The 20,459-nt window shown below is 44.5% G+C and overlaps 1 protein-coding gene across 3 annotated transcripts in view; it reads right to left on the bottom strand.

The window, feature by feature from the left end:
- Window positions 1-20,459, bottom strand: part of PRKN (parkin RBR E3 ubiquitin protein ligase) — a 1,024,664-nt gene that overhangs the window by 272,978 nt on the left and 731,227 nt on the right. The gene's annotated exons all lie outside the window — the stretch shown is intronic.

Raw genomic sequence — 20,459 nt, 5'->3', positions numbered from 1 at the left:
CTTCTTAACTACTTTTTATGATAAGGAATAACCTTCTAGACATTTATAAGGTATGTTTATTTACTTAGCCCCTGAATGGCCCAGCATGCTATTTCTATGCAGTTGGTCCCTCCTCTACTCCCCAGCACTACAATCAACGTATGTAACAAACAAGCTCATGCCATGAAATTTTAAATGTCATCCGCAGAGAGAGAAAGAGAGAGAGAGAGAAGGAAAGACAGAGAAAGAGAGAGAGAGAGATTTATTCTGTGAATATTCACGTCATTTTACGTAGCCTCTTTTGGCATTCACACTTGCAGTTTTGCAATACGGCCACTATGGCATTTTGGTATATCTCTTATACGTAGTAGACTTAGTAACTTGTGAAATCCTTTGTCTGTTAGTGGCTGTGCATGAACTGGCCCTATTATGGGGTCTGGCCTTGAATTCAGTCTGCCTGCCTTCGAGAATGTTTACTAAATGTACAACAAAGGGGCATGTGCATCCCACCTTCCTGTCTACCATAGTTCTCAAGACATCCTCAGATAGCTCTGTCCAATAATAACTATTGACCATTTCCAAGCGTTTGCTGTATTTTGTGTTTCAACTCCGGAACTTGTTACACAGTATCTTCATTATATTAAAATCTCCTTCATGATCCTTGTAATCTGCACTTCTGTTAAATTTTCATATGTGCCCGGTGCTTTACCCAATAGATTACATTTAAGACAAACAATGGATTAAGATTGCTTTATCACAGTGAAATCTAATGGTTATCTTTTAAGAAAAGAGGTTTAGCTTTAATTAAGACCTACACATCTAAGATTTATCACTGTAAGTAGAGACTTAATGTCTCTGTTTGGAAGGTACAAATTAAGTTCTAATTAGTGGGGTCAGCACAGGGGAATCAAAGGTACTTCCTCCTCGTGGATGTCTCTGTCCCTACACCGACTAATTACCTGAGCTCCTGCTGGTCCCAGGAGGTATCAGGAGCCAGCTTGACTTTAACTCTCTGAAATGATTTCTCCAAGTGCGGTGGGCACAAGAGACAGAAGAGTGACCTCGGTGGCTGGTAACCGGTGAGTTCCTACTGAGTGAGTACCCCAGGGTGGTTCCCAGAGATCTGCATTTGCCGAGACTGTGAAGTGATTCTTAGGCAAAATCTCCTTTGAGAAGCACCATTCTCCATCCCCTCAGGCATTTCCACTTTGACATGGTCAGGGTTCATCTGATACAGCTTCACCCAGTGACCTTTTTCTGTCCGTGGCTGTAAGGAGGATGAGAATGCCTAACCTGTAGCCCTGCCCTGGAAGGACTGACAGTAAGGCTTGCTCAGAGGACAACCGTGATACAGGGCAGCTTTTCAGTAATTAAAAAACTCTTAGTACTTCCCGAGTCCATACCCTTTTTTAAACGTCATTTCTAAATTAAACATTGCAAAAAATTTCTTGTCAAAAGAGATTTCAGTTGTCTCCATATACTGTTTCTTGTATAAATCACACACATTTACCAAGAACCCTGAGCTGCGACCCACCGACAAAGGTAATCTGTCCCTCCATCGTATAACACAGGTTTAATAAAACCCATACAATCGTCATCTGGTTTATACATGAAGACATTTATCACCACACGTTTGCACATTTTGATGTTTCTTAAGTACGGAATTCGCAACACTCTGCAACTTTTTCCAACCAATTTACAAATCGTTTTCATCCCTCATTTTATTATCCTACCCAGAGTCAGCTTGTTCTTTTGGCACCATCAATCCTACTGACTGGTAGGGTTTCGGAGTGCAGCGTTTTAATTTATGCAGACAGCTACCCAAAAGCATCCTCAATCACTTAGAGCATGAAACAGGGGCGGCATTAGATTCACTAGGAAATGCTGCTTTGTTATACATACATATCTAAGGACAGGGTCATTTATATACCAGAGAGCCAGGGTGGTGACAGACAGGACTAATGTATCAATGTCAGAAGTAAATGCAAGGCAAGGGATGGTCACAAAAGTCAGCCTCGGAAGGTACCTGGAATGCTATCATTTAATGCTTTTCTGGGTAAAAGGGATATGATATAAGCACTGAATTATCAATCATAAATGAAGGTCTATCAACTAGAATTTACTATCATATTAATACACGAAAATCGTCTCACCTCGGGTTCAGATCTAGGGGTTTATGTTGTTCACGGTCTCTTTCTAGATTTATCATTATACTCAAACTACAGTCCAGGTTTCTGATATAATAGTGTACAGTGATCGAGGATTACTGACATTTATGATAAATTCTTTGTTATTAGTGTTATAAAAAGCTGCATAGTGACGCTCAGGGGCCATATCACCTGACACATGACACATACTGACCCCGTTCAATATCTCTTATCTGACTGAAACGTTATTTAGATAATTGAATAAGATGCAATTAAAACAACAAAGAGAAAGAAAACAAAAGCGAAAAGTGAAGCCACTAAAAATGTAGCAATTTTCTTAAATCCAAAGAGTCATTTTTGTTAAACTTAATTGCATTATTTTCCCTTTGTATTGGGGCAGGTCCTACTGGCAAATATGCAGACCCACCAGTCTATGCTATTCATGAGTGGCTAGTCTGACAAACAGGAAATCATGCGCCCTCAAAGCCTCTCTGATATTATGGCTCCAGGGAAAAGGAGGGCAAATGCCGCTTCCTGGAGGGGGAGGGGAGATCATGGGAAAGTGTCCAGATCAGATGAAAGAGTTGCCCGCTCCCGGCTGGCGGGAGTAGGATACAGAGCCAGCAAGGAAAGGCCAGTGCTTAGGCTCCAGAGACTCTGCCTGGTTTCCTCTCTGGCTGGACACTCTGGCAAGTGGTAGTTCCTCAGACAATTTCTAACAGTTAAACTTTAGAAAACCCCAGAGTAATGGGACTTTTTTTCATTGCTTCTTCTGATGCAGACTAGGAAAATGCCAGGCTCACCTAGATGAGTGTGTATTCCACGTGGACTGTGGAGAAGACAAAGGGACAGTGAATCCAGAGGGGGCTACACAGAGAACGCTGGCCTGGCTGGGACACGGAGGTTTCCCACGGGCACAGAGGAGGCCAGTGAAGGCTGCTGGGCCCATCCCACCACACTCCTGGGAGGGGAACCCATTCAGAAGAGGGGGTGCCTGGTCTGAACCTGGATGACAGGGCGCTGTGAGTCAGGCACGCAAAGGCCATCACACATGCCACTCAGTATGACCACCGGTAGGGTCTCTGCTGCCTGAGAGCAGACAGGGTGAGGACACTGCAGACACAGGCTGACGCCTCATTACCACCAAGGCGCACCAGTCACGTGGACAGACCTCAGCCCACCCGGCCCTCCTGCCATCGAAGGCACAGGCTAGGGTGTGGGCAGGGAAGGAGGGAGAGGCGAAAGAGAGCTCCCCTGCAGGGGTGAAGTGCAGCCAACCTGGGAGTGGGAAAATGCTTTAAATTGTGGATGGCGTCCGAGAAAATGACAGTACTTGATTCGATTGGATAGTATCAAAAAGAGACTAAGTTTTAAGCTTGGAGTGGCTAAAAACTTATTAAACTGAGTTTACTGGATTGGACTGAATTTAGTTCTGTGGCTGAGAGAAAATGGCAGCTTGTCAAAGAAAATAGAAAGTAAAGTGAGTTTGCCCACCTTGATTGTTGCCTTCCAGTTCAAACTCACCGTGCGCGTGCACACACACACCCTCGCCCAATCACACGCATAAATATTTCAGTCTTACTGTTTGATTTCTACGTGTGGTGAAAATCAGAAAGCAGCGGAGCACCTGCCTGGGTGCCTCCAGAATAAACTGCGTTTGCCACAGCTTTCTAGGCTGGGGAGAGGAGGGGAGGTAGACCGCTGTCTCCAAAAGCAGCTGGTGGCAGCTCAGCTAACTTTGGAGCTTGTTTTTTCCACTTCGAATATTTTCCAATTTTAAAATATTAAATTGTGGGCAGAGGCCATTTTGAAATAAGACCTGTTCTGTTCTTCAAATATTCTGTCGATGAACAAAATACTCGGGGAGGAGAGGGAGGGGTGGGAATTCAGCACCAGCGTCCCTGCCTTGCCTCTGGGATCTCTCTAGAAACGTTCCCAGCTACGGTTCTTCCACTCACCTGTAGCTCTCAGAGTTCTTTTCCACCCTCAGACCCCCTTGGACTAATGTTCTGATTATACATATGTTGCGCTGGTTTCGATTTCCCTCCCTCCTCCAGAATCACAATGTCACAGCCAGTCCTTCGATTAAGGTTTCAACATGATGGCTCCAAAGCTGTATCTCTAGCTCTGATCAGTCATCTGAACCCCAGATCCCGGTGAGGGCCACAGAGGCCTCCCCTAAACCTGGCAAAGTAACTTCCCACCCCCTACTCCTTGGTCACCTTCAGCCAAAGTGCCCTAATTTATCTCTTCCAAATACTTACTAGCATCTCAAATTATCTCACTTATTTTTTTTTTTTTTTTTTTTTTTGCGGTACGCGGGCCTCTCACTGCTGCGGTCTCTCCCGCCGCGGAGCACAGACTCCGGACGCGCAGGCTCAGCGGCCATGGCTCACGGGCCCAGCCGCTCTGCGGCATGTGGGATCTTCCCGGACCGGGACACGAACCCGTGTCCCCTGCGTCGGCAGGCGGACTCTCAACCACTGCGCCACCAGGGAAGCCCTATCTCACTTATTTGTTCATATGTTTATTGTGTATCTATCTCCCCTCTCACCTCTCAGACTCACCAGGAGGGTGATGTGATACTTTAAGATAATTCTAAAATACTGTTTTAGGATCAAATAAAAGAAGCAAATGTTAACATAAGTTAACTGAAGGCCAGAACTCGTAAGCTTTGTTTTCCTGACCCTAGAATGGTATTTAGAAAGGTTCTAAATAAATATTTGGTTACTAACTCACCAACCCCATATACTGGAGAGTTCACTTGACATTTGTACTGGGGCACATTTCAGATATTACAGATTCAGTCCAAAGTGGAGCTCATGATGGTTCTCCATATTTTCATTCTGCCCAACCTTCAGTCAAGGTGACCATGATCTATCCAAGTGCTAAATCCACACCCCTGAACATCATCTTAGTTCCTATCTCTGTCTCCCCTCCACAGATCGACTGGTCAGTTTGTCCCTGTGACCTCCTACCTCTAGAACCCCCAAGCTACCACATCTCACGTAGATTTCTGGGATAGCCTTCTTTCTAGTTGGCCTCCAATTGGACACTCTTCCAAATAGTAGACATATTTACTTTTTGAAAGGCAAATATGATTAAGATACCTCTTTAAAGTCCCCCAGTGGTTTCTCATTTCTCCTAGAACACAGCTCAAAATCTTTGGAAGAGTCTACAAGGCCCTGAATGAGGGCACCCTCTCCCCGAGCAGCATCTCATGGAAACAACTGGGCCATTCTACCCCAGAATTTTATGCTCCAGCTTTTTATGAATAATTTTGCAAATCCCTCAGATATCTGTTATATTTTCTCGATGAGGTAGAACTCCATCCCAACACTTCTGACATTTCAAATTCTTAACAAGCTGCCAGTTTGAGGGCTGGGAATATGTACTCTTCTTACTGTTTCTTGACAGACCTGCCTTACCGTTACAAATAAATTGGTTTTCCATCTGGCATGAAGCATGAATTAGAAATGTGTCCGCTGGTTGAAACTATGCACCTTTTAAAGGGTTTCACACAAATTTTGGCCACAACACAGAAGTTTCTCATTTTCATTTATCCTGAATGATAAACTCTATCAACAAAAGGAAATGTGTATACTCAACTGTAATTTTTTCAGAAATGCAATTTCTTTCTGAGGTCACTTTAATCAGAAGAATAATTGTATCATTCACGAGCCATGTTCTATTAATTGGAAGAGGTGGTCAACTATTACACAAGACAGCATCACCTCTCAATAAAGAGAAAATGGTTTCCCTTTGCTGTTCTTTCAACCGCAATTATTACCCCTGAGTCAAGTGACTTACAGCATAGCAGCAAAGTTAATCATTTAATACTAGAAATCATCTTTGAAAAGTCAACCAGTGGAAACATGTCCGTAACAACAATAACAGCTGGAGAGTGTACTTTAGAGGAATTCAGAAGTGCCTCTGCATCAGGATTTGGATAAAGGTCATATTTTTAATTACTTTGGTACAAATTGCTACAGATCACTGGTTGTCTTTATTGGTACATGAAATTATCAGAGGTGGAACTTGGGGACCTGTTTAATAATAGGTCTCTGTGTAGTTCCTCAAACTTTACAAATATCTCATCATTAAGAAGCATAAGTTAGGGAAGAACTCACCAAGAAGCTGATGCGATATTCTAAGACAATCATAAAACTCTGTTTTATGATCAAATAAAAGATGCAAATGTCAAGAGCGAAGAGTTGCTTTTAAGATGGTCCATATCTCAATCCCTTGTGTTGTCTATGTCCTGACTGTAAAAAATCTCTGTGTGACAATTCATTCTTTTATACATGAATTCCTTTGTCTAGAAGATTCCAGGCCTGTTTCAGTGGACGTGGAAAAACAGATGACTGAGGACTAAAGGAGATTCAGGGGTGAGTCCCTGGAACCCCAGGGCATGCCTAGCACAGCAGCTACCCTGTAGCATATGTTTTTCCATGTTTGTTAAATTCAGTAGACACATGTAATGTATCTTCAGTGTCACCTACCTTGTGAGAGGCTCAATGAAATTTTATAAAGATTCCTTGAAGAGGCAGACTTGGATCCCGATGTTGGAAATGGAACTATATAATTCTTTTTGACACAGGAGACATACCATAAATGCTGAGCGTTCTATGCTATATCAGTGAGGGTACATTTATACCTCAGTCCCCTTGAATAATAAGTGACATTTACTTAGAGTCTCTGTGAGCAGAACACCTTAGGCAGAACCAACATTTATGTATCTTACAGATAACATGGAACTCAGAGTAGCTGAAACCACAATGCAACGATCTGTCCAACGATCGCAAGCCTGGGGAATGGAGAGACCAGCAGTCGCAGGAGGGGAAGGGGAACCGGGGCAGCGGTTGACATGGTTCACTTTGCTTAAGTTGTCATGAGAGTGAAACGTGGTGCTGGCAGTGCCTTCTGGGAGGTCAGTTTATTGTTGAGGTTACAGAACAAGGTCAAGTGTGGCTCAGACAGGGGCTCTGAGCTGGGTGTGAAGGATGGACAGGAGAGGACTCTTACTGGGGAAGGGCTGGGGTAGGAGCTGGTGTTGCTAGGGTGACTAGGAAGAACTCGGCACAAGAACAGGTGGGATGAAGCCATGTAGGGTGTGGCCTGAAAGAGGCCTGAGGTCAGACTCTAGCTCTGTCACTACTGGTTGTGTGACCTTGGCAAGTTCTGAATGGTCTTTCTGAGTCTCTGTTCCTCTTCTGGAAAGAAGGGATGATTCACGTACTGCTTACTCTCCACATTTACTTGGGTTCTAAGTATGGATAATGACAGATTAGACAGTGAGTTTGGTTAGTGGTCTGTTATCTAAATCCATTCAGTTACTGAATTCATATGGGAGAGTTCAGGTAGGGGAGGTGCCAATAATAACAACACTCTCTTAGAGCTCTTCTAACCATGACATGAGACAACGAATGTGAATGACAGTACCTGGGACACAGCAAGGTTCAAAAGTATTACTGCTGCTGCTAGGACTACCAGTTGCAGACTACTTAATTAGCAGGATAGTGGACAGAGGGCATTACCATTCGACGAAGAGGTCGTTAGCCTGATTCAAGTTGCAACTGTGGCTGAGCTCTTGTTCAGGGGAATCAGATTTATACCAGCGTCCCAACCGGAAGCCACCATGGCTGGAGTCTGGGGACGAACCAGATGGTCTAAGTGCAGGAGTGGAGCGTCTGAGATGGGAAATGAGAGGTTCCTGCAAAAGCTCAGGAGTGGTGAGGGCTGAGGATTATTATGGTGTTTATGGAACTTGAAAGGAGACCTGCTTCTAAAATAAACATTCCAAAGGAAAAACAATGGGGCTCAATAAAACTCGAAGGAATTTCTGTGAAGGTGAAAGACAAAGGGCTGATGATTTGCAAGGAAAAAGTGGTGAACTGGCCATCCAGATAAGTACAGGATGTTTTCCAAATAAGGGTTTGGCTGGGAAAAGAAGAAAACGTATATCACATGTGGTCAAGGGGCCACACTTTGTCTGGTCTGTCTTCTCGCTCCAGCCCGGCCCTTCACTTTGGCCGAATTCTTCCTCATCTCCCAGTCCCAGATTGTCTGTTGGTGCCCCCGGCTCAGGCCTCAGGCCTCAGACCTGTCTTTGCTCTGCCTCACTCCCTTCCCAATCCCATCCATCCTTCACGCCTGCACAGACTGCTGCTTGCTGGTGATGACGAGTCTTGACCTGGTTCAAACATCTCGGAATATCCATCTGTTTGCCCCTCATTTCTGCTCAGAAACTAGATTTCAAACTATTGATTTTTTCTTTTACCCTAAACCTGCTCCTCTCACAGCTCTCTCTGCCTCAATGAACAGACACTCCAACCTTCCAGTTACTTGTGTCAAGTTCCTTGGTGCCATCTTTGACTCTGTTCTTTATCTCACAGCAGGTATCTCCCCTGTATCTGGAAGCCGGCAGCTTCTCCTGGGCCCCAACATGGCCACCTCTGGTGGAAGCCGCTGCCATCTCTGATGTGGATTAGAGCAGCTGACTTTTGTGTCGTCATCTGAATTTCATCCATGGACTGTTCTCAACATGGTAACCTCTTAAGTCCTACGTAACTTCCTCGTTTAGAGCCCTTCAGTCATTTCTCATCTCGCTTAAAGAACAAGCCAAGAGTCTCACAAAGTCTGATAAGGCCCTCTGAACCTCGTGTCTGCTACCTCTGGTCGCCCATCCTCAGCAGATCTTCTCACCCACTCTACTCTGGCCGTATTGAATTCACTGCTGTTTGTTCAAACCCCTCACAGTCCTGCTACCTCAGGACATTTGCATTTGCTGTTCACTCTGTCTGGAAATTCCCTCTCCAAATATTTACATGGCTGCTCATCCTGTTCCTTTGGGTCTGTACTCAAATATCACCTCATACACACCTTCTGCAAGGATTCTATATAGTACAGGAACGCCCCTCTCCACCACTATATACCCTAGCCTCCATACCTGCTTTAGTTTTTCTCACAGCACCTGCCATCTCATTTACTGTATATGTACTTCTTCATTAATTTATTGTCCATTTTCACTACCAAAGTGTAAGTGGTATGAGGGCAGAGACATTGCATTGTTTATAGCTGTAACTTCAGCATCTAGAACAGTGTCTGACAGATAAGTAAGTATTGAATAAACATACACGTTTCAAACAAGCTTTTAAAAGACATAAGTATTGCATTTCCATGTGAAAGCGTAATGAAAGAGCTGCGCAGAGGGAAACTGGAAAATGTTGGCCCCAAAAATCCTTCAGTAAGCCAAAAGAGTTGGAATAAAAAGCTTTAAAAAATGCAAATGGTAAAAATTCTGAGGAGTAATGTGTTGCTCTGCAATGAGATTTAACCTGACAGCACCTCTTTTGCTTATGATAACCCAGATGGTAGATCGCTATTTCACCCGTTAGCTAGCACGTACATCATCTGCCAATTCTAATTCATTCTAGAAGCTCCCATGGTGACTGTAATGGAGGCTGGGTTTTGTTGTTTGTGGGGAAGGGATGGGTGGTGGTTTTGTTTGTTTGCTTTGCCGTAAAACTACATGGGATGGACTGGCTGCTGGTGGACAGTAGCACACAGTGGTGACAAGGGCGGCTGCAAGAGTACTACCGCTCTTAGTCGCAGCAAGTTTCGCCTCCAGATGAGACAGAAACATTAGAGCTCATCTTCCTGTTCGGTTAACATATTTAAAAATTTATAATCTTTGTGAAGATGCAGGTGACTTTCATTACGATTTTAAGTAACACTATTCCATTGTATTTAGCTGAAGTTAAACCCTGTCTTCCTCTGTCTGTTCTTTCTCTGCCTCCTTCTTTCCTAGGAGACCCCGAGCTCCCAACGGCCGGCCCTGCGGTACGAGGGCAGGTGGTGGAGAAGAGAAGCGGCCCCTTAATAGAGGGTAGTTAACTGCAGCACAGAGCAGCACCCCACCTTGGGGCGGGGAAAGTTGGCTCCAAAAGATCTATCAGTCCCCTCGGAACTAATCTACCTCAAAATAAATTTAACAGTCAAGTAAAACCAGTGCTTGTAGCATCTGTGCCAACACAGCTCATCTACAGGAGCCTCTTCCCAACTTTCACCCCATCACTACTCTCAAACCTCTCCCAAACCAGTTTATGAATTCTAGTCCTGCTCCTGATAAGTCCCTCCCGGAAAGGAAACTTCTCCAGGGTATGTAAGTCAGGAGCTAGAGGATGGCTGGCTTGGCCTGGGTCCATTATCCACTGACCCAGCTATTTAAAGCAACCCCAGGAAGTCCAGCTGTGGAGGATCCACTAGCAGCTCCAAGAGATGTATACTTTACAGAGAAAAAAATGATATGGCTCCTTCCCACAGTTTAACTGTCTCAGGCAGAAACCATCAGAGCAAAAGAAATAGAGGGTCTTACAGTTAAAGGAAAGAAGTGTAGAAGCAGCATTTAAGGGAAGAATGTTTGATTTGTTCCAATTGTCAACAGAGTGTAAAGTGGTTCCATTCAGGCTTTCTAACTGGCTAGGCTACTGCCTGAGTACAGCGTACCTATTCAAGAAACTGCGGCTTTATTTATGGTTATGACAACTTCCAAGAGCTGGTATCCTTCAAGATACAGCATAACACCACAGTCAGACTGGAAAAAAAAAAGCCTGGAGTAGAATATCACATTGTGACTGGTCAGTGAATAAAATAAAGGCACTCAGGACAACCTACGTATGTCAAAACCTATATAGAGAAACTGGATTGTCTAGAAATTGGCAGATGGGTCTTTTCCAAGCACTGAGAAAAATTTCAATTTGGGTTTTAAAACAAGTAAGTCAATTTAAAATAAAACTAACCAATAAAAGGGCTGATGAAAATTTCTTTAAGCTTATTGTATTAAAAACCAAAAAATGACTTCAAAACCCATAAACTCAAAAGAGGGTTTAGTTAAATAACAATGAAACATTCTAATTCATTTTCTAAACAATGAGAACATTTAAAAAGAAACATTTATTATTTTCATATGAACTTCACATTTCTAAGTCTGAGCTCTGTCTATCTTTTCTGCTGAAAAGGCTAAAAAGGTTCCCTCTCTGTGTGGACAGAACAGATGCTTGAGGCTGATATGCAAGGAGGAATCAAATGTGTCCACCACACAAGCTCAGTATATGTAGATCTCCAAAAGGAAAGTTTTTCCTCTTGATTTTCTTGTGTCGTCATGACTGTTTGGTATCGAGACATTTCCATAGGGACAGCCTGAGATATCTGACATCCTCCACCGCCCACAAATCCGATTGCCTTCTGATATTCCTTAATGTTTCTTAACACTATCATCAACATTCAGCGAGACTCCCAGTTGAACACTGAGACTCATCTGTAACTCCTTTCTCTTTCTCTCAACTTCCAATAGGTTACCCAACTCTGTCCATTCAACACCAAAAGGTGTCCTGGAATTTGGCCTCACTAACTCTTTAGATCAAGGTGGACATTTTGACCTATAGCCGTGGTGTTTAAACTTAACGACAACAGCAATAGCAAAACTTCTGGTAGAATCCTTTCTTCAAACTAAGTCTTATATAAACGTCCATTACATGAAACCGTAAAATGAAGAGGCTGCTTCAGCCTCCCCTTCACCCTTCTGGTAGTCCCGGGGCAACATCACCACTGGTTACGGGAAGGGTCTCTTAACACGTCTTCCCGGCCCGGCTTCTGCCCACTCTGGTCCACTGGCATCAGATTCAGTTTCCTGCCTCACGGGTCAACCTCGGTGGGCAGGGATGGGGCAGCAGGTGAGGCAGAGAAAATCCAACTGCCTGGGTTTGATCCCAGATGGGCAGCTTACCAGCCCTACAGCCTTAGGCACTCTTGTGACCTCTTTTAATCTGCTTCTTCACCTGTAAAACGGAGAATAAACAATAATACCTCTTCTGAGATACTCTCAAACAGACCCTCCATAGGATCTTTGATTCCTTCAACACTCCCAGGGAACTTTTTTCTTTTCCAGGAACAACAGATCGTGTCTACTGTTATTGATTTTAAGTAAGGTACTGAGAAGACCCGTGCGTCATTGTGACAAAGAAGGACTAATGCGGAGTTGGTAATCTTCCTTTGAAAGAGTCTGACTTTCCCAGAAATTTTGTTTGCTTTATATTTTGAGATTTTATTAAAGAGAAGGAAAAAAAAAACATATGCCCCTCATTGTTCTGAATAATCCAAGAGTATTTGACCGGATGCTAGCACGGGTCCAGAATCTGCCTGGAAGAGGAGCTAGAATGTTCTTCCCCGTCCCACCCGACACACTTGGAGATGGCCCAAGGACTTTGCTGGGAGAGGCTCAGCGGCAGAAAACTGGCTCTCTTTACACCACCAGTCCCACCCCCTGCCACCCCGTGGACTGAGCCAGCCCTGGGACACTGGCCCATTCATGTCATTGAAGGCTCACAAATTCCGTAAGAAAGCAGGGTACATGGGTAACATCCAGGATCTACTCAGTGCTACATTTTATGGGGAGAAAGAAGACAATGAATGAGCCCCTTTGGCCAGTGTCTGTCCTGTGTTCTGAAATGTCTGTCTTCTTAGGATCAACATCACCAAGGAATGTCTGGCTGCAGAGAAACGGCAGCCACGAGTCCTCAGGGGGCCGCTGGGAGGCTTGTGGGAGATTTTGGCTTGAGCTTTTCTAAGCCCAACTCAACCTACCACAGAGAAAAGTATCAGGAAAGGTTAGCTATACAAAATACCACTGTCATCATTACCTCTGACTTGACCCCCGCAGCTACAGGATAAACTCTGCCATTCTTAGCCTGGGCCAGCAGCCCCTTCACAGCACCCAGCTTTCTGCTCTACTTGGTCTCTGCTCACTCCCTGACCCTGAGGCTGCACTCTGGCCTCACCGTCTTCCCCGCTGTCTCCCGGCCAGGGCAGGGGTATGTCTGCACGTCCTGCAGGCTTTGTGTGGTCATCTCATCCCCTCTGTTCTCCTCTTCCCTTCTATCTCCCACGGGGTGCCCCTCCTGTGAGGTTTTCTCCACTGAAAATCAACTCGAGTTGATTTTCTTCTCTACCAGAACACCCCACTGTCATTAGGTGGTTTCCTAAGGGCAGCCAACTAGGAGTTCCTTGTGCTCAAGGGCTGGTCTTCTTCATCCCAGTATCCCTAATACCTTGCCTGGTCCTAGGCATATAATAGACAATCGATAAGTTATGTGTTGACTAAATCAATGATTGAATGAGTAGAACGTTTTACACTTTATTTTAGACAACAGAAAGAGAAGAGACAACGACACAAAAACGTTAACAGTTAGTTAAATCCAGGATGTGGATTGTGGGTAATTCTTGTTATAATATTTAAACTTTTCTTAATTTCCCAAATTTCATATTACATCAATACTTAGAGGAAACAAAAGAAGGAATAAGGAAAAACCGTGACAGTTTATATAGCAACGCAGACAATCAAGTTCTGTTAAGTATTAGCCTTTCTTAATAAAGGTTATGGGCACTTACCATTTCCTGTATGAATGTACAAGTTAGTGTAATACAAATTGCTTGTAGAATTTTTTGAATTTGATTTATGTTTTCTTAATTTATTCTGACCTAATTCATTAGCCTAAGTTTTTCATGCATCTCAGTTATAAGTCCTGCTCATTCAGCGAGGAATAAATCTTTGGTATTCTACATGCGGACGCTTATTAAAATGCGTCAACAAGATCCTATCTTTCAACCAAGACCTTTAGCCCAGAAATAATACCCTCTGTTTTAAAGAAATTAGATTTGTCATTTAAACAAAAAAAGGCATCAGTCCAACTGGCGACTTCAATTTCATCGTCAAAAACCAGAGTCCCATGAAACTGGGTATAAATCTCATCTGAGGATTGAGAAAGAGAAAGAAAGAAAAGCTCTTACATGCATTTAAATACAATGTAAAACTGCTCGCTTACTAAAAATATGAACAACGATGAACAAAGTGTATGCATGAGTACTAGAAAAGATGATCTACAGATACCGTAAATTAGCCATTTCACATTTCCACATCAGGGCATGTTATAATGTTGGTAGCCACGATGACCAGAAAAACGTCAACCACATGGACACAGTGGCCTCTAAGAAATTTAGCTCCGTGAATTCTTGTCTGCTTATGCAGTCAGGCTCGGACAAGTCCAGGAGGGCCTACGGTAATGAGGGCTGTGATGGTTTCTTCTGTAGTGGCCCGTGATGTAAGGATAACACACATTCTTCTTACAACTGCTTGGCACACAGAAGACGGGTGATAGGTAGGAATTAATTAGTTGACAGTCCCATGGCTCTGTAACCAGGGCTCAGTAGGCCGAAGCAGGAAGATTTTGAGAAGGCTGTGAAGTGCCTGTGGCCACCATTAGCGGGTCAGGTGGTCACATCACCCACATTCTCCAGCCCTGCTCGCCCTGACTGGTGTCTGGGGCCTTAGCCCCAGCCTCACGGCAGCCCCTCTGTTGACGGCCCGCGTAGTTAGTTATGCGCCTGTTTCCCTCTCCACCTGCCCGGCACACGTGAGGCAGCCCACCCAGTGCCTCCCCTGCAGCGAAATCAATGTCAGCGTTTGGAGCACCGCTTTCGAAAAATGACTATTCCTTGGGTTTCCCTATGAAACCTGTATGCATGTTGGGGTTGTATGTGCCCAGTTTTCACTGTAATCGAAGCAAAATTTACTGACTTCTCCACGATCAATGTATGCAACCCCTCTTACGACAGAAAAATAGGTTCATTTACTTTTCCTTAAAAGTGATCTTTCGGGCTTCCCGGGTGGCGCAGTGGTTGAGAATCTATCTGCCAGTGCAGGGGACACGGGTTTGATCCCTGGCCCGGGAAGATCCCACATGCCGCGGGGCAACTAAGCCCGTGCGCCACAACTACTGAGCCTGCGCTCTAGAGCCCGCGAGACACAACTACTGAGCCCGCGTGCCGCAACTACTGAAGCCTGCGCGCCTAGAGCCCGTGCTCCGCAATGAGAGAAGCCACTGCAATGAGACGCCCGCACACCGCAACGAAGAGTAGCCCCCGCTTGCTGCAACTAGAGAAAGCCCATGTGCAGCAACGAAGATCCAACGCAGCCAAAAATAAATTAAAAAAAAAAAAAAGTGGTCTTTCTGCTTCAACCGCGGGGGCGTCTTAGGTCCCAGAAAGAAGTAAAGGGCGGACAGTGTGTCTGTTTGCTGGAGAATCAGTAACAACAGCTAACTGAGAGCGTGTTACTGGTTCCACACACTGTCTTAGGAGCTTCCGTGAATTAATCCGTATGATCTTTATAGCCTGTGATTAGTGCTACTGTTAGTCTCATTTTACAACCTAAGTCACTTGCGGTGGTGGGGTGGGACTCAGACCAGGCGGTCGGCCCCAGAGCCCAGGCTCACACCCCTGAACCCGCCTCCCTGCCCGGAGCTGCCCTTGACAAATGCAAGGCTTTCGGCCTCCAGTAGTATTTTGCTCTCCATCTGTCATTCTGTTCATCCAGGGTCTTGTGAACATGAACTAGAGGTGACTGAGGCCCACGTGGGAGAGGCATATCTGTCTGTGGCTGTACACCTTTCTCTGTGTTTTAAAGCCCTGGGTGTTGGGAAACCTAGAACAGAAGTTAAGCTTCAAGGAAGTGATTCTTCCAGGAGCTACACTCCACGTACTTCCACACGGGGTGGGCTGTGGAGTCCTCTCCATGGGTCACTTTGCCCACGGACTTGTCCCGGTTCTGTTCAAGCCAGTTCTTAAAGCAGAGGTGGGCAGGGGGTAGAAAAATGAAGGGAGGTGGCTAGTTTCCTGTGGCTGCTCTAACAGAGAACCACAAACTGGGGGGCTGACAACAATAGAAACCCATTCTCTCACAGTTCTAGGGGCCAGAAATCCCAAAGCCAGGGGCTGGCAGAGCTGCTTCCTTCTCTACAGTCTGAGCTAACCTGTCCCACGCCTCTATCCAAGCTTCTGGAGGTCGCCAGCAATCCTTGGCATGTAGCTGCGTCACTCCAATCTCTGCTCCTGTCTTCACCTGGCATTCTCCTCTGTGTCTCTTCTGCTAAGGACGTCAGTTAGGTTGGATTTGGACCCACCCTGATCCAGTATGACCTCATCTTAATTTGATTATATCTGCAAAGACTCTGTTTCCAAATAAGGTCACATTTGCAGGTATTTGGGAGACCTAATTCAACTCACAACAGGAGATGACTTTTTTTCTCCTAAGGCACTTAGGAATAATGCATTTTGGCTCCTGAGGAACTACTTTAAAATGGAATTCTGTGTGTAAGGAGGTAGGCTAGGGGTCCTCTGTGTGTGAAGGAGAAACTGCATCCTCTGTGCTGTGCTTCAGTACTTCGTTTCTGACACCAGGTGTGTGGGTGCTTTTCCCACCAGAAACAATTCTCCAGTCCTCTGCTGATACCAACTCTGCGTCCTACAATTCAATTCAATTCTGACACCATCTACCTGTGCACCCTCCACAGGCTCAGGGCTCAGTCCCACAGATCGCCCCCCTCCATTTAGGTGTCAATAGTAAGTCCAGGTTGTCACCCGTGCTTCTGACCAACTGGTTATAAGTTGGAAGTTCCCAGGACCTCCTCCTTGGGATCAATAATTTGCTAGGTTGGCTCACAGAACTCAGGAGCACAGTCTACTAAGGTTGTACACCTCAGGAACAGGCAGACGGGAGAGATGCATAGGGTGAGGTATGCAGGAAAGGGACTTGGAGCTTCCTGCCTCCTCTGGGCACATCACCCTCCCAGCACCTCCACACGTTCAGCAACCTGGAAGCTCTCTGAATCCTGTACTTTAGGGATTTTTACAGAGGCTTCATTATGTAGGCACGGCCTTTGGTGATTAACTCAACCTCTAGCCCCTCTCTCATCCCTGGGCTGAAAATTCCAACCCTCTAATCACACGGCTTGTTTCCCTGGCAACCAGCATCCATACAGCTCTCTAGGGGCTTTCCAAAAATCATCTCATTAATGTAAATCAGGTGTGGTTGAAAGGGCTTGTTATGAACAACAAAGGACACTCCTTCACCTTTATCCCGACTTGCGAAACTATAGGATTTTATGAGCTGTGTGCCAGGAAGCAGACAAAGATCAAATACTTTTTTTTTTTTTTTTTTTGCGTTACGCAGGCCTCTCACTGTTGTGGCCTCTCTCGTTGCGGAGCACAGGCTCCGGACGCGCAGGCTCAAGGGCCATGGCTCACGGACCCAGCCGCTCCGTGGCATGTGGGATCTTCCCGGACCGGGGCACGAACCCGTGTCCCCTGCATCGGCAGGCGGACTCTCAACCACTGTGCCACCAGGGAAGCCCCAAATACTTATTTCTTATTACAAAGCACAATATCATACACTGTGCCTGTTTGCAGAAGGGGAAGCCGCATGCAGGGGCTTGTGCTTTGCTCTCAGAAACATAATAAGCAAGACAACCTGCCTGCCTTTCAATAAATCTCTAAGAATCAGCAACAGTGCACTCCTTTTTTAAGTATTAGTAGCGAGGCTGGCGTTACCAGTCTAAACGATAGATGTCTCCCAATAGCGTCACTTCCTGGGGAGCAGAGGCTACAGTTCTTTGCACCGAAATGACAGCGGCTCAGACCCCACTCCAGCAGCCTGCAGTAGCATTTTCAAGACCACACATCCGTGTCCTGGCGCTTCCTGATTCCGTTACCATTCATGCTGTAAGTCAGCATGTTCAACATTTTAATGCTTCACATATCAATAAATTGAGTGGATTATATATGGATTTAACCTTTTCAATATTCCAAGTATGGCTGACTGGCTACTCTAGTTCCTCCCTTGCTTGTAATTTAAGTAACCTGGATAGAAATGAGCTGGCCCACCGACAAAGAAGAACAGCGGAAAGAGCAAAGTCATAAAGCCAGCACGGTCTCTCAGAGACTATACTAAGGGATTATACTTTTGATATTTCACAATTTTTTTCTTTCCAGAGCAAGCAACCATAGATTGAAAAGAGAAGAGACAAAAGGTAACACTGACGACAATACACAATGCTGCTGTTTTCCTCAGTTAATGTTATTAGTCAGTCCCTCAGGGGTCTTGGTCTCTGTTTGCTATCAACTTCGAACATTTTATTCTAGAAACATTTTTGTCTCAGTCACATTTAGTAGAAACTTTAATATAAATTCCTGTTACTCCACAGTGTAACCCATGGTTTTCAAAATTATGATGAAATCTCATGAGCTCTTAAGAAATCCCCTCTTGCTTGGCTCTGTCCCCCCACAGTTCCTTTGTCTGAGCGGCCATGAATATGTTAGGCTAAGCTGAGTGCAACTTTCTTGGTGACTCTTCAATACAAATCGACTATGGTAACAGATTACTCAACCTACCAGGTTCTATGAATAACAACTGACACTTCTAACATCTAGACAGCACAGTCCGATTTCCGACAGAAGATGAGGAGAGGCAGATAATGATTTATATACCACGTGTATAAATTGTATTATGATTCTGAGGAAAAAAACCCTCAACACCATTAATTAACCGTATGTCCATTTTTAAAATGCTAATGCCAGATGATAAACAACTTTTCATACCCACGTAAATGTCTAAACAAAATTGTAAATAACGTATTGATTTGTTTCTTAGTAATTAGTTTCAATGAGCTTTTCAGTTAACTTTGCTATGGAATGCTGATGTTAATCTTTAAGATATCACAGCACGTTAACAACTTAAAGGAAAAAATGCTAAAGTTAAAATAAGGGCTTTCCTGTACTAACCTATGAGTAATTCATTTCACAAGAACTCTTGAGTTACTGGTCCATTCAGGAATCATCCAAAATTAAAATTATTATAAAATCTTTTCAATGAATTTTTTACCCATCAGGCATAAAATTATAATGTCAATGGAATGCGCCTTGCTTAAAAGGATCTAGATTACCGCTGATTAGATCTTTCATGACTACAAATGAATGGATTGATGAACCACACACAGAACGCTACCATATAACTTCACTCATTACTCACTCATTTGAAATATAGCTCTGGAGTGCTATCCACTTGGCCTGGCTTTCTGGGCACCGGTGATACAAGAGTGAATAAAATCAAGACAGTCTCTGCCCTCATGGCGCTTTCATTCAAGAGGGCAAGACAAAAAACATGATGAAGACGCTGCGAAGCTATCAAGGAAGTAGACAAAGTAAACGTAAGTCATTTGGTGGTGCGTGCTGTGGAGTGAGGGTATCCGAAGTCCTCGGAGGAGAGACCACGTGAGAGGGTCGTTCCGTGCAGAGTGTGAGTCATACGGAAGTTGGGAAACAACTCCAGACAGAAGGAGCAGGGTTGCAAAGACCCTGAGGGGCAGGTGTACTTGCTGATTAGAGAAGTGGCATGGCTGCCGTGGAGGAGACTGGCGTGAGGAGGTGAGTGACTTAGCAGGGGCCAGATCACATAGGCCTTACGGCTGCTCTAACTGCTTGGGCTGAGAAGCCAGTAAAGGGGTCTGAGCACAGGGGGGATGTAAAATCCAACTTAAAGTTTAAGCTGATCACTCTGCCATTTATTTGGAAACCGGTCTGCACGGACACAGGGAGATCAGCTGGAAGGCCGCTGGAATAATCTAGGCAAGACTCAATGGTGGCTTGGACCAGGATGGCAGCAGTGGTCAGATTCTGTAAAGTTATTTTGAAGGAGCTGTCTGCAGGATTTGCTGATGGGTAGCACGTGTGGTATGAGAGAAAGGGAGGCATCAAAATGACTTGGAGGTGACGCTTTTGACCTGGGCACCGGGGTGTTCAATTACCACGAAGGCTGAGGCAGAAGAAGGATCAAGCTTTCATGTTTGAAAGTATGAAGTAGAGATGCCATTAGGAATGCATGGGAAAGTCAGGGAGGCAGCTGGAGGGTTAATTTTGGAGTTGAAAGGAAAAGTTGGGCCTAGAGGTATAAATATTGACATTGTCGGCATAGGTGGGTATTTAAATCAATGACGAGTAAATGAGACTACCTAGAGAGGGAGTGTAAAAAAGAGAAAAGGTACAGGGAGAAGGGGTCTGGGGATGAGCCCTGGGGGCCACGACCTTTAGACTGAGGTTTTAGAGATGGAGAGGAACAACAGTGTCACACAATATCATAATGTACCGTAGGTATGATCTGAAGAGTTTAGCAGTCAGTGTAGTGGACCGGCCATCAAAGTGTGGCTTTGTCATATTGCTTTTTTAAATCAATAATCTCAAAAAATATAAATAGATTACATTATCAATTTTATATTACTATACTCATGAATTATTATTACTGCTATTGTAGTTCCTGTTAAGTTAATTTCAGTTGCTGGCTATTCAAGTGTTTAATCCAAGAATTATCATGTTTCATTAGTTCTAAGATGCACATTTCTTTCACATTTTAACATCTCTGAAATCAGAATGTGTCATCAATTGATG

The sequence above is a fragment of the Phocoena phocoena genome, chromosome 12 (genome assembly GCF_963924675.1).
Source record: "Phocoena phocoena chromosome 12, mPhoPho1.1, whole genome shotgun sequence".
In the NCBI taxonomy this organism is placed as follows: domain Eukaryota; kingdom Metazoa; phylum Chordata; class Mammalia; order Artiodactyla; family Phocoenidae; genus Phocoena; species Phocoena phocoena.
Note: the sequence above shows the minus strand (reverse complement) of the source record. Positions and strands in the feature narration are given on the sequence as shown.